Raw genomic sequence first — 13,698 nt, 5'->3', positions numbered from 1 at the left:
TGTCCTTTTTTGGGTCATTCACTCTGGGGGAAGCCAGATGCCACGTCATGCAGACTGTGGAGTAGCTCTGTGGAGGAGTCCACGTGATGAGAAACTTTGTAGCATCAATTTGCCAGGGTGAGAATTCACTGTCTCTGGAGCAGATCCTCCAGCTCTAGTCAAGCCTTTACTTATATGACTGCAGCCCAACTCCTAAACTTCTGAGCTGCAGACACTATGCTAGAAAATAAATGTTTGCTGTTGTTTTAAGCTGCTAAATTGGGAGGTAATTTGTTATGCTAACTTACAACTAACAGAGCACCTAATCCCTAAGGAGCTTTGTAATTAGCAAGGGAGAAAAGATGGCCACGATACATACAAACATGGGAAGCCAGTGTGTGTAATCATATACTGCCTGCTACAGGTTCTGCAAACTGGGCGGGGGGAAGTGAGGGTGTGCAACTGGAAAATAAGGAGTTCCACGTGAGAAGATTTCAAGAGGCCAATTCTGGAAGAAAAGGTTTGAAGAAAGGCAGGACCAAATTTGGGGGTTTCACCTTTTTGGAGAAATCAAATTCCTGAGGAGTTGATTCAAATGTTCTTTGAAAAATGTGAAATTCATTTGAAAATCCAGAGTGTATCTTTTGGGACTTCCTGGCAGTCCAGTGGATAGACTCTGCACTTCCATTGCAGGGGGCCCAGGTTTGATACCTGGTTGGAGAACTAAAATCCCACACGTTGTGTGGCAAGGCCAAATATATGTATATATATCTTTAGAACAACATACAAGTCAACCTGTTTTTTAAAAAGTAATTCAGTCTTATACAGTTTGTTCTCTACCACCTTTTATGTTGGGTGAGAAATAACAGAGTATATATTTATTCAGTTCAGTTCAGTTCAGTCGCTCAGTCTTTGCGACCCCATGAATCGCAGCACGCCAGGCATCCCTGTCCATCACCAACTCCCGGAGTTCACTCAGACTCACGTCCATCGAGTCAGTGATGCCATCCAGCCATCTCATCCTCAGTCGTCCCCTTCTCCTCCTGCCCCCAATCCCTCCCAGCATCAGGGTCCTTTCCAATGAGTCAACTCTTCTCATGAGGTGGCCAAAGTACTGGAGTTTCAGCTTCAGCATCATTCCTTCCAAAGAAATCCCAGGGCTGATCTCCTTCAGAATGGACTGGTTAGATCTCCTTGCAGTCTAAGGGACTCTCAAGAGTCTTCTCCAACACCACAATTCAAAAGCATCAATTCTTCGGCGCTCAGCCTTCTTCACAGTCCAACTCTCACATCCATACATGACTACTGGAAAAACCATAGCCTTGACTAGACGGACCTTAGTTGGCAAAGTAATGTCTCTGCTTTTGAATATACTATCAAGGTTGGTCACAAATTTTCTTCCAAGGAGTAAGCATCTTTTAATTTCATGGCTGCAGTCACCATCTGCAGTGATTTTGGAGCCCAGAAAAATAAAGTCTGACACTGTTTCCACTGTTTCCCATCTATTTCCCATGAAGTGACCAGGCCAGATGCCATGGTCTTCATTTTCTGAATGTTGAGCTTTAAGCCAGCTTTTTCACTCTCCTCTTTCACTTTCATCAAGAGGCTTTTTAGTTCCTCTTCACTTTCTGCCATAAGGGTGGTGTCATCTGCATATCTGAGGTGATTGATATTTCTCCCGGCAATCTTGATTCCAGCTTGTGTTTCTTCCAGTCCAGCATTTCTCATGATGTACTCTGCATAGAAGTGAAATAAGAAGGGTGACAATATACAGCCTTGACGTACTCCTTTTCCTATTTGGAACCAGTCTGTTGTTCCATGTCCAGTTCTAACTGTTGCTTCCTGACCTGCATACAGATTTCTCAAGAGGCAGGTCAGGTGGTCTGGTATTCCCATCTCCCTCAGAATTTTCCACAGTTTATTGTGATTCACACAGTCAAAGGCTTTGGCATAGTCAATAAAGCAGAAATAGATGTTTTTCTGGAACTCTCTTGCCTTTTTGATGATCCAGCGGATGTTGGCAATTTGATCTCTGGTTCCTCTGCCTTTTCTAAAACCATCTTGAACATCAGGAAGTTCACGGTTCACATATTGTTGAAGCCTGACTTGGAGAATTTTGAGCATTACTTTACTAGCATGTGAGATGAGTGCAATTGTGTGGTAGTTTGAGCATTCTTTGGCATTGCCTTTCTTTGGGATTGGAGTGAAAACTGACATTTTCCAGTCCTGTGGCCACTGCTGAGTTTTCCGAATTTGCTGGCATGTTGAGTGCAGCACTTTCACAGCATCATCTTTCAGGATTTGAAATAGCTCAACTGGAATTCCATCACCTCCACTAGCTTTGTTTGTAGTGATGCTTTCTAAGGCCCACTTGACTTCACATTCCAGGATGTCTGGCTGTAGGTGAGTGATCACACCATCGTGATTATCTGGGTCTTGAAGACCTTTTTTGTACAGTTCTTCTGTGTATTCTTGCCACCTCTTCTTAGTATCTTCTGCTTCTGTTAGGTCCATACCATTTCTGTCCTTTATCGAGCCCCTCTTTGCATGAAATATTCCCTTGGTATCTCTAATTTTCTTGAAGAGATCGCTAGTCTTTCCCATTCTGTTGTTTTCCTCTATTTCTTTGCATTGATTGCTGAAGAAGGCTTTCTTATCTCTCCTTGCTGTTCTTTGGAACTCTGCATTCAGATGCTTATATCTTTCCTTTTCTCCTTTGCTTTTCACTTCTCTTCTTTTCACAGCTATTTGTAAGGCCTCCCCAGACAGCCATTTTGCTTTTTTGCATTTCTTTTCCATGGGGATGGTCTTGATCCCTGTCTCCTGTACAATGTCATGAACCTCATTCCATAGTTCATCAGGCACTCTATCTATCAGATCTAGGCCCTTAAATCTATTTCTCATTTCCACTATATAATCATAAGGGATTTGATTTAGATCATATCTGAGTGGTCTAGCGGTTTTCCCTACTTTCTTCAATTTCAGTCTGAATTTGGCAGGAAGGAGTTCATGATCTGAGCCACAGTCAGCTCCCTGTCTTGTTTTTGCTGCCTGTATAGAGCTTCTCCATCTTTGGCTGCAAAGAATATAATCAATCTGATTTATATTATCAATCTGATTTAGTTATTAGGTTGACTTAAAAAGATTCAGTTCTTGGTGGGTTGGTTTCTATGCTGGAGAAATGGATATAAGCTGGATTAAAAGGAATGAGTTCTATTTGAGAAGAATAAACAAATAAACAAAAGCCCATCAATCAGCCAGAGGAAATAAGTACTTTTTTCCAGTTTATTGTTTTACATTTAGCTTGGCTTTTTTTCTTTTTTATTTTTTTAAAGGAAGTTTAAAACCATAGTGGAAGTCACGATGGTGTGGAAATTCTGGCTGGGAGAGCATCTTGGTATCTTTTCATTTTGCTTGATTCTTATTCAAGATAGTTTCAAATGGCATGGAAAGTTTGCTTAAATCAATGAGAAAATTAAAGCACATAAATTAACCAGCTGGAAGAAAAAGTACTATAAGTATAAAGTAAATGCATAAATGTATTTAAAAAGATGCCCAGCCTCACAATAATTCAAAAGATGCCCAGCCTCACAATAATTAAAGAAATGCAAACTAAACTGCAAGGAGATGAAATTTTTAAAAGCCTATCAGGTTGCTAAAAACCAGAAAGTTGGATAATGCTCGAGTAAGGGGAATTTCAGGCAAATCACAGGCCAGGGGTAGGAATGTAAATTGGTACAACCATTTTAGACAGCAATTTGAAAACACCTAGCAAAATGCGAAATGCATATACCCTTTTGGCATACCAATTCCATTCCTAGAAATTTATCCCAGATGTGAATGTATAAGTACAAGCTCAAGGAGATTCATTGTGGCCTTGTTAGAAATAATGAGAAAATTAGATATAGCAATGTACACAACAGAGGGCAGGCTAAATAAACAAAAAAATAATAACACATGGAATGCTTGCCTGTTTTGTGTTAGTACTATTCTAAGAGCTCCTACATATGTGAAATCACGTGATCTCACAAGACCCCTGACACTTGGCTCCCTTCTTATGATGTCACAGCCACAGAAGACCACCCAGCCATCCCAAAGCCCAGGAGCAGGTCAGCTGCGCCGACACAAGGACTACTCATGAAATAGAAGGGATAGAAGGGGATTTCAGGATGGGCTGTAGAGCACAATTTCATCTATGATTAAAGGAGTAATAAAGTGTGTGTGCGGCTCAGTCGTGTCCACCTCTTTGTGGCCCCGTGGACTGTAGCCCACCAGGTTCCTCTGCCCGTGGAATTTTCCAGGCAAGAATCCTGGAGTAGGGTGCCATTTGCTCCTCCAGGGGACCTTCCCGACTCAGGGACTGAACCTTGCATCGCCTGTTTCTTGTGCATTGGCTGGTGGACTCTTTCCCACTCGTGCCACACATATATCAAGTGTGTATATGTTTATATTTGTGCAGGGAATGTCTAGAAAGACAAACCAGGAAGAAACAAAGTGGGATCCCCTAGGGGACTGGAAGTAGTGAAGCCAGAGAAGGGAGGAAAATCTTCCATTTTTAAATGAATACCTTCTTTACTTTTTTTAAATGTACCATGCGTGTGTGTATACTTTTTGCCTGGAATCAGACAAAAACTGCAACGTTTGAGGGCACAGTTCCCAAGACTGTCTTCCCAGTTGATACCAACTGCATGTTTGGGGAGAGTGATTCCCAAATCAGCCTCAAGTTTCATAATTCACTAGAAAGAAAATGAAAGTGTTAGTTGCTCAGTTCTGTTCAACACTTTGCAACCCCATGGACTGTAGCCCACCGGACTCCTCTGTCCATGGAATTCTCCAGGCAAGGATACTGGAGTGGGTTGCCATTTTCTCCTCCAGGTGATCTTCCCGACCCAGGGATCAAACCTAGGTCTCCCACATTACAGGCAGGTTCTTTGCCATCTGAGTCACCAGGGAAGCTTCCAATCTGATAATGCACTGCTGCTGCTGCTAAGTTGCTTCAGTCGTGTCCGACTCTGTGCGTCCCCATAGACAGCAGCCCACCAGGCTCCCCCGTCCCTGGGATTCTCCAGGCAAGAACATTGGAATGGGTTGCCATTTCCTTCTCCAATGCATGAAAGTGAAAAGTGAAAGTGAAGTCACTCAGTCGTGTCTGACTCTTAGCGACCCCATGGATTGCAGCCTACCAGGCTCCTCCCATGGGATTTTGCAGGCAAGAGTACTGGAGTGGGGTGCCATCGCCTTCTCCAGATAATGCACTAGAGGGGCTCTTATGCTCATGCTATGGTTTACTTCAGGAAAAGGAGACAAATTAAAATCAAAGGAAGAGAGGCAGCGGGCAGAGTGTGGGAGGGTTCCAGATGTGCAGCTTCCCTTATCCTGTCCGTGGAGTTAGGATGCCTTTCCCTGCAGGCATCTCCACGTATGTATGGAGTACTGGCTACAGGGGAAGCTCACCTGAGCATCGGTGTCCAGAGTTTTTATTGAGGTTTCATTATGTAGGCATGAATGAGTGCCCATACGGTTGAACTCAGCCCATAGGTCGATACTGTGTGACATAAGCCCCATCCTAAATTACCTGGCTGGTCTTTCTAGAAACACCACTCCCATGCTGTATCCAGTGTGTCCATCCTGGGCCCTACTCAAAGGACACAGATTAATCCCAGAAGCTGAGGACAAAGGGCAGACCTCTCTTTGGGTGAGGCCAAATTCTTTACTGAACATTTCTATAATTAAAAGCTGCAATAACTATGTGGTTGGTTTTCCATATGTCCGTCTGTATGCAATATAATTTCTAAGCTGTGTTTTCATGTAAGAGGATTGAGACTCACGGATCCTGTCGATTCTTCCTCTGTGCTTTCTTAGATTCTATATTTGTCTACTTGGCATCCACTGGGCTTCCCCGATGACCCAGTGGGTAAAGAAGCTGCTTGCAGTGCAGGAGACACAGGAGACATGGGTTCAGTCCCTGGGTGAGGAAGATCCCCTGGAGGAAGGCATGGCAACCCACTGCAGTATTCTTGACTCAAGAATCCCATGGACTGAGGAGCCTGACGGGCTACAGTCAAAAGGGTCAAAGAGTTGGACATGACTGAGCAATTAAACAAACATCCATTTATCCCAGGCCCAGATTAATGGCCACCATTGTTGACATCTTCCTGGAGAAAACAGTAGCGGTCTGGGACACGTTTTCCCTTTGCTGCTCTGCCTCCTGGCCAAACCTGTTGCTTCCCTGTGAGGCCCTACATGCTATGGTGAGCTCTCTTCTCTTGGGAAATGTAAGTAATCACAGTCCTCTTTCAATGGCATTACTATTAGCCTCTCCATGTTGTCATTCAGTCACCTCCGTAAAGTCCTGTGGATAAAATCAAGACAACTTGAAAACCCCTCCTCCATGGGCTTATGTTTCAAGTGGGTGATAGTCTTTACTAGTTGGCACAAGCCTGGCTCGTACCTGATAGCTGGATTTAATGAACAAGTTTACAGTCATTGCTCCAGTGATGCGGAAGATAAATTATTCATCTTGCTTTATGTAATTAGCACTCTATGTGGAATTTGAAAATAAATTCCATAAATCACTTGCGGAAATGTGCCTTGGCCTACAAATTCCGCACTGACGGAGTTTACTGGAAGTGCTTATGTCCTAACTTGGTCACTGTTCTTTTTGTCAGTCTTCCCTCCCCTCTCTCCCTCCTCCACCCTAATTCATTTAGTTAGCAGATAAGCTTGTACCTACCATCAGTAACTAAATCTGCCTTGGCCAACATAAAAGCTAAAACTTAGAATGACGAGAAAGAGGTGCTTATTCCACCCAGGCTTGTTGCATGGTTTATTTTAGGCTCTGAGAAAATGTTACTTTATGACTATTTTTGATTACTACAAAATGTCAGGGATTTCCTGGAGCTGGTTTTAACCCAAACACCTTAACTGTATTCTAAGATAAAGATATGAAAGAACAGAAAACCTGGTAAACTGAAGATGTACTTTTAGTAGTTAATTACAAATGACAGTATTATCGTCTTCCGTTTGACCCAGTAGTTCTCAAACTGAGATTTGGCCACATTTCCAGGGACACAAGGTGTAAAGATATGAATGGGTTGGAAAGGAGAAAACTGTGATAAAAATATTAAATACAGAACAAATATAAGTTTCTAGTAGTAAAAGTGAGTGAAGTGCTGAAGTTATGGACAAATAAAGTTTAAAATGCCAAGCCATAAAGGACGAAGGCTATTTGGGGTTTTTTAATAAGACAGGTGAGCTTTCATAGCAACAATAATAAAAGAAAACCCCTAGTAACTGCCTTAGGCAATAGCAGAAGCTGTTTATGGTTGGTTTCCAATAATTCCCAAAGGCTGACTCAATTAAGAGTTCACACTCTGAACCAGAAAGGTTGAAAAACACTTTAAAGAAGAAAACTCTAAAACGGCTATTTGAGAACACTGGCATTCTCTCTTCTACATTTAGTATAGTTTCAGTTAATGAAAAATCACTTTATTTATATTATTCCACTTAGCCAAAGTACACTAGAAAATCAGAAGAATTGAAACACTTTGCTGTTATAATTCTCTTGGATCTTTAACTATATTTAACAAGCTACTAAGAAACCATGGTTTAACAGCCAAGTAGAAGATGGGGAATTGTTTTTATTGAGTCAGGATAAGGAGTGCTATAGATGCTCTTGAGCAAAGAAAGTTCTGTGAAGTCAGGTGTATCCAGAGGCTTTTAGCTGCAAGTAACAGAATACTCAATTAGAAGCAGTTTAAACAATGAGAGCATTTAATTCTTGTAAAAAGCAAGAATCTGGAAGGAGGCTGACCCAGGATTGGTTGACAGTCAGGGACCCTCCTTTGTCCATGTCTTTCCTGGCTTTCCTTTCCCACAGTTCAAACACAGTTCCTTACTAAATCGATTTTCAAATAACAAAGGAATGATGTACAGAGGAATTCACTCCAAGTCCCTCAGAGCAGGAGGGAAAAGAGGGGAGCAATGTCTTCTTGTCTTAGTCTTTACATCAGGGAGGAATTTCCCCCCAAAGTTCTGCCAAGCCCTCTCCCTAGACCTTTCTACATTTCACAGGTCAGATCTGGGTCATCTGCTTATCCCTGTCCTGGCAAAGGGGAAGAGAGATTACATGATGAACTTAAACCAGAAATACTGTACTTCCTGGAGCTGGAGACCCTTACTCTCTGTTGAACAAAACTGAGATTTTTTTGCAAGGAAAAGGGGGTGTGAGATGGTTATGGGTAAGTAATCAACAGTGTTTGTGATATTTAAAGGCATTAGCAGGTAAAAGGTGAGACACTGGTTCCAGGGCTTTAGCAGGTCATCACTCTTCAAGGCATGCATAAGAAAGGAAATCTATCTTTCATTTGTTACACTGTTTAAATTGGGTAAAGATCTTAGTGAAACCAGACATCGGACTTTGGAGGAGTTAAGCCACAGGACAGACTCCTTGCTTGGAAATAAAACTTGGCCAAATCTAATACACTTCTTCATTACATCTATTTTCAAGTAAAAAAGGAATGATGTCCCAGTGGTCCCTGGAATTCAGCCCCAAATGATACAAATACAATAAGCCAAATGGCTGAAATCACTTAAAAAATTTGACCAAAGCAAATATGCTTGCTCTCACGCTGTGATCAGAAGAGCTGCAAACTGAAGGCTTTGTTCAAAGCAGAGCGAGCAGTGAATTCTAAAGATGAGGGTCTTCAGAGGGGGCCGAAAGATATTAGTAAACAGGCTTAGTTAATCCACTCAGGCAAGAGTCACAAGAGTCCGAGGGGTGCTCTCTGGTCTGCACTGTCATGAGATTTCAAAGGACTGAAATGAAAGACTATGAACTGCACACACACACACCCATAACTCCATTTATATTGCTGATAGCAGCAGGCGTGACTGCTGTTCTCTACTGAGACTGAAACTTTTTTGAAAAGGGTAGTTACTCTAAACAGGAACTACTCAGACTGGGCAGGCCTACGAGAGAAAGAATAGAGGAATCGTCCCACAAAAATAGAAAGATAAAGAGCTTCCTGAGAGATGACCTTAAATGCTGGTATTTCCTATTCCCTGGAAAAAGGTAAAAAGAGCAGGCGCACAAGGGGCAAGAAGATGCCCTTCCCCCAGGACTGACACTCAGCTGGTGCCCTGTCCCTGCTGAAACTGGAATCCTTCTAAAGTTGACTCGAACCCCAAGCACTCCTCCGCCTCCCCACGACCCAATAAATGAAGGATTAATGAATGAAGGCTTACAGGAGTCTGTTGTAGCCCATGGAAACTTGGCTAAAAACAAAACAAAACAAAACAAAGGGGCAAGTTGAAGAGGGCTGTGGAAAAGCTTCTACTAACCCTTCAAACCTACTCTCTTCACACACCCTGTTACGGCTTTGATCCGAACATCACTGGGAAAAACTATATCTCTCCTCAGGTTCTCACTGTCTTCTCCTGTCTGCCAGTGGAAGAAGCATTCTTGTGTCTACCAAAGGCCAGTCCCTCCAGCTGGGCTCCCCAGATCGAACCCTCCCACCCCATACCCTCTTAAAACTACACCTCTATCCTCTTCCTCTCTTTCCTCACCAGCCTCAAACTCTCCTTCTATCCAGGAGCATACCTATCAACACCCAGACATGCTCCAGTATTTCCCATCACACAAAACCAAAAAACCTACCAACCAACCAAAAAACCCCTATGCCTGAACATCTCCTTCCAGCCTCTACCCCATTTTTCTTGTTTCCTTTATGGAAAAACTTCTCAAAAGAGTAATCCCGACTTGCTTCAAATGAAACAGAGCTTGTCAACCAATATTTGCTTGCTTTCTGGAATCTGCTTCTCCTGGACGCTCTGTCCATACTCCCCCTTTTTTTTTTTACCTCATTAGCTGCTTCTCTTCTTGAGGTCTGGCGAGGCTCATTCTTGGGCTCATTCCTTTCTAGTTTGGTGACCTTCTCTAATCCTCAGGTTTTACATGCCATCCATATAGTGATGATTTTATTGATAAATTTTTATATCTGCGCTTCAAACTTTCTTCTGAGCTTCAGATGTAGGTAGTGGCCAACTCCAGACCTACCCGTCTTGAACTTACATTTTAAAAAGTATTTGACTGCACTGGATCTTAGCTGTGGCCTGCAGGATCTTTAGTTATGGCATGTGAAATCTTCCCTCCTAGCTCAGTCAGTACAAAGAATGCCTGCAATGCAGACCTGGGTTCAATTCCTGGGTTGGGAAGATCCCCTGGAGAAGGAAATGGAAACCCATTCCTGGAGAATCCCATGGACAGAGGAGCCTGGCAGGCTAGTCTGTGGGGCCACAAAGAGTCAGACACGACTGAGCAACTAAGCACACAGCACACACCGGTGAACTCTACTTGTGGCCTGTGGGGTCTAGTTCCCTGACCGGGGATTGAACCCAGGCCCCCTGCATTGGAAGCACAGTCTTTTCACTACTGAACTGCCAGGGAAGCCCCTTGCACCTATGTTTAAAACATTTTAAAGCTGGGTTGTTTCTTATTGTTGAGTGTTAAGAGTTCTTTATTTTAATATATTTTGGGTAGCAGTTCTTTACCAGATATATCTTCTGCAAGTATTTTCCCCCAGTCTGTGGCTTGTCTTCTCATTCTCTCGACAGTGTCTTTTGCAGAGCATAATTTTTGAATTTTAATGCAGTCCAGCTCATTGATGGATTGCCATCTTCGGGCAATTCATCTAAAATATTGTATTTATATGTTGTATCTAAACTATCATATTTAAATGTTGTATCTAAAATATCATCACCATGCCTAAGGTGATGCAGACTTTCTCTATGTTATCTTCTAGGATTTTTATAGTTTTGCATTTTACATTAAGGTCTGTAATCTACTTTGAGGTTTTTTTTGGTGACAGGGGTAAGGTCTATGTCAGGATCCTTTTTTCTTGGTATGTGGATGTCAGTGGTTCCAGCACCATTTGAAAGATTCGTTGAAAATCTTTGCCCTGTTGTATTGCCTTTGATCCTTGTCAATGGTCAGTTGACTGTATCTTATGTGGGTTTATTTCTGGGCTCTCTGTTTCGTTAACCTATTTGTCTATTCTTTCAGCAGTATCACACTGTTTTGATTAGTGTAGGTTTATAGTAAATCTTTCCCCTGGAGAAGGAAATGGCAACCCACTCCAGTATTCTTGCCTGGAGAATCCCATGGACGGAGGAGCCTGGTGGGTTACAGTCCACGGGGTGGCAAAGAGTCGGACACGACTGAGCGACTTCACTTTCACTTTCATAGTAAATCTTAAAGTTGGGCAGTATCACCTACATTCAAGATTCTTGACTCCCACCCTTATATACATCCCATACCTGCTCCTCTCCCAGGTCTTTCCCATCTCAGTAAGTGGCAGCACCAGGCATCTGCTTGCTCAGAATAAAAACCTGGGAGTCATTCTCAGTTCTTCACTTCCCACCTCTCATCCATTCCATCGATGTGTCTTGTGAACTCTTCCAATAAGCAGATCAAATCAAGCTGCATCTTGCCACTTCTTCTTTGTTCAAGTCAAGAGTCAATCTCACTGGTACCTTTTATAACTGATCTCTCCTGTGTCCTGCTCTAAAGTCAGTGAGCCCCCTCACCCTCTTTTCTTGAGGGAAAAAAAAAAAAAAAGCCAGGAATAAGGATTTATCATACTTTTTACATTCAGCCTTAAATGAAAACACAGCCAGTCTAAGCACAGTGGGTTTTTATGCACTCTGTTGAAATCAGTTGGAGATAGAGTTCAGGCTAAATTCCTGAGGAGGAAGGGTAAAGCCCTAGACCTTCACTGTCCACTACAGCGGCCACGAAGGCACATGAGGCTGCTGAGCACTGGAAATGCGTCCAGTTTAAGCCGAAGTGTTGTAGGTATAAAATACACTCCAAATTTCGAAAACTTAGTATGAAAAAAATTGAAAGTGACTTACAATTTTTAGGTTGATTATATATTAAAATGATAAAACAGGATATATTGGGTTAAATAAAATACTGTATCAAAATGCATTATTTAAAAATGTGGCAGTTGGAAAAATCTAAGTCACATACATGGCTCAGTATTTTTCTACTGGTCAGCAACACATGCTGGGTGCCACTCTCTAACCTCCGACACTGCCCTTTCCTACCCCCAGGATCTCTTTGGGAATGATGGCAGATGGGTCGAGATTCTAGGTGATTTTTGAAAATACAAACCAGATTGTAGATCCATATAGTTTAAAACTCTTTAATCTAAGAGCTAATCTGACTTTTATCTAAGTCAGAATAAGATGTCAGAACTTTTTCATGAGTGGAAGGTCCTGCATAAGCAAGAACCTTTTACTCATTACACTTTAGCCACTCTGCCCCCCCATTTCTCCCAAACTCCAGGTCCTATCCTGCCTCCCAACCTCTGCGTTTGCTCCTACTTCTGCCTGGGATGCTTGTACCCTGCTTGTTCTGATGGCTGCATACTTTCCCTTCTCCGCGTCTTGGCTTAAAGGAATACACGAATGTTCTGAGATATGATGTACCTCTAGATGCTTTCTTATTCATCCACTGCCTTTAAAACATTCATTGTTATTTGGGTGAAAACTGCGTAACAACTATGATCCCATTTATGGAAAAACATACGTCGATGTTGCAAAGTGTCAGACATGACTTAGCAACTGAACAACATGATATGCAGATGTATACATATATGTAAGTACAATGATAACCATTGGCAAGAATACACACCAACTAACTGAAGGTGACCTCTGTGACCACACTATGCATATCGCTCTGCCACTTACTTTTCACAAAGCAAAACGAGTAAGAAATCTTTCTGTGCTGCTCATATAGATTACTTTATTCTTTTTAATGGCCGAAGGTATTCTTTTCTGTGGATATTTTAGAATTCATCTCACCATTTTCCTATATGGATGAATATTTAAATTGTTTCCAATTGTTTTTGCTATTACAATGGAATCTTATTACAGCTGATATAGATTTCAGTTCTTTGGACCACAGAAAATAATTTATCTTCTCATCTATGGGAATGAGTCTTTTATCATAGTTTCTGAGATACCTCCCATTCAGCTGTGACTGTGTCCATCTTAAGCATTAACAATTTTTTTGTCTATAGTTTATATACTGATATTACTAACCAACATCTTTAAAAATTTAAAGTATATAAGCACCTTACAAAGACTCAACATTGCCAGTCACTCTTTGGATATAAGGGCTGTACCAAGCAATCATTTAATGGAGGGGTGCGTTTCTTTTCTTTCTAAAATTGAGGTATAACTTAGATACAGTAAAGTACTCAAATCTTGACTGTACAGCTGGATGAAAATTTACACATGTGCTGAGTGGCATGTAGGACCTAGTTCCCTAACCGGGGATGGAAACGTGCCCTCTGAAGTGAAAGTGCTTAGTTTTAATCACTGGACCACCAGGGGAAGTCCCAAGTAGGATACTTTTCAAGCTGTCTTTTCTTTAAGTTTCCACATTCTTCACTTCTTTAGGATAAATACTCCTTTATGATTCTCATGGTAATAATAATTTGAAGGAGGGAGGGTAAGGTGAAGAAACAGAGGCACCACAAGGGTCTGTTGGATATTCTATTATCTCTAAGCATCCCCAGTCATTTATTTATTTTTAGATAATGCTCATGGATATCCTAGGCTGGATTAATGGGAAAATCGTGGACTGCTGAAACCTTTGGTGTTTATGTGATTCAGGCCAGCAAGATTTCCATTCTACCCTCCCAAACT

Source organism: Ovis aries, chromosome 2 (genome assembly GCF_016772045.2).
Source record: "Ovis aries strain OAR_USU_Benz2616 breed Rambouillet chromosome 2, ARS-UI_Ramb_v3.0, whole genome shotgun sequence".
Taxonomy (NCBI): Eukaryota; Metazoa; Chordata; class Mammalia; order Artiodactyla; family Bovidae; genus Ovis; species Ovis aries.
The sequence above is the reverse complement of the archived record's forward strand: the minus strand, read 5'-3'. Positions refer to the sequence as shown.